Source organism: Bombyx mori, chromosome 10 (assembly GCF_030269925.1).
Source record: "Bombyx mori chromosome 10, ASM3026992v2".
In the NCBI taxonomy this organism is placed as follows: domain Eukaryota; kingdom Metazoa; phylum Arthropoda; class Insecta; order Lepidoptera; family Bombycidae; genus Bombyx; species Bombyx mori.
Genome location: NC_085116.1, coordinates 5,752,925 through 5,754,700, shown reverse-complemented (window position 1 = coordinate 5,754,700; position 1,776 = coordinate 5,752,925). Strand labels below are relative to the sequence as shown.

Here is a 1,776-nt window from a genome sequence, read left to right as displayed (position 1 = left end):
GTTATAGAAAGGTTACCTGTACTAAAATTGCTACTAGAAGGTTAGCATGGTCCCTGCGCAAAGATGAACCCAAAATAGTGAAGCGTTTCACATTTTTCGTCATTCACGTATAAATAGATAGCACATAATGTGGCAGGGGTCATGAATTGCTCATGACCCCTGCCACATTGTGTAGGGAGCTTATGCCAGGGCAGAGGCGTTCGATCCAGCGCCTGTCACATGGTCCTGTAAGGATGCAGGATCAGACTGAAATGATCAAGAGATGACTTGTCAAACTGAAATCATCAAGAAATACATATGACGAAAAGTTTCATTAGATCTGGTCGGTTTTACAGCAGCCCACAGACATCATATCCTAAAGGAGGTCGCTATCGTCTCAGTTTTTTAACAGTCCTATCTCTCAAGAACATATGAATATGCAAGATAATTGTACCTAACTACGCTTGAATGAAAAAGAATGCTTAATGTTATGAGCTCACACTGGTGAACACAATTTTAAGCAAGAAAACTCTTAAGAAATTCTAAATATATCATAAAACGATTATAATTATAATAACGATTATAATAATAACACATCCAACAAACAAATTAAGCATATTTAACATATTACATTATTCCGCGTTCGTTAGGAAGAGCACTTAATATTTCCCAGTTAATTCTGTGAAGCCTACTCTCTAAATCGAGTAGTCGAAGGTGTTTATTAAGACCTCGAGAGGCTGCGAGCCTTTTTGTTAGATCGTAATTTAATTTAAATCCGTAAGTTTTACTTTACGTTTCTTTTTAAATTCCTTCTAGTTCATTAAACTTTCTGTTATTAAGAATAAATAACAAATGTAGTACCTATACAAATTTTACGAGTCGTACAATTAAATTAAAATTAAATAATACATTTCAAATACTAAGACCGCAATTAAGCGTAATAATAGTTTTAAATAAATCTATACGTAATTTTAACCTATTTTGTATTTTGTCTCTTTCTATCGGGCCTAAAAACTGACTATTTAAAGAAGAAAAACTTAAATTAAACGACTAACAAAATTAGACAACGTTAATTTATAAGAGCAAATAGAATTAGAAGCCATTCTTAATGCAAAAAATGAAAGAAAAAAAATGATTTTGGACGATTTCTTCAGATCTTAAATGTTGCTATGATATATTTTGAGTCAGCATGGATCGGTAGGTCTTAACCGTACATTTGTTGTAAAGTGGCTATAAGGTTATTTGAAGGATAAGCTTCTTAATCGAATGCAAACGATTCTCGAAGATTTGCGGACGTCACTCTGTAATATCCACTCGCAGAAGCTATAATAGTTTGCCCATGTCCGCTAGTTCAATACAAATCACAAGTATCTGTATAAAATGTCCTTAAACTCATTAATCAAAAGTCAAGTGATCTTAATACCTTAATAAAAAATACTTTTACGAAATCATAATCCCGAAAACTTTAAAGTATTCGAATCAACGGAAATAATGTAATGACAATAAAAAAAACGCGAAATTAAACCGCAACACTAGTTTTAGTTCGACTCGAGAAAACTGAAGGATATCTTGGTATCAATTTCGTGGAGTATGAATCAATACAATCGATACGTTTTGCTTGACAGAACGTTATTGCGGTCGTCGATATTCGAACAGGTATTTGATGCGGTTACCCTTGATGTATTAGTGACTAGTTAAAGCTACGAACTCACACGCCCAAAGATCCATAATATGTTAAAATTGTACACATTTTTTCTTAGAACCGTTTTTAATCAAACATTTACTGACTGTTGCGCA

General features: G+C 33.3%; 1 pseudogene; it reads left to right on the top strand.

Moving 5' to 3' along the window:
• On the top strand, window positions 1-97 carry LOC119629059 (U6 spliceosomal RNA; annotated as a pseudogene).
• The last annotated feature ends 1,679 nt before the right edge of the window (window positions 98-1,776 follow it).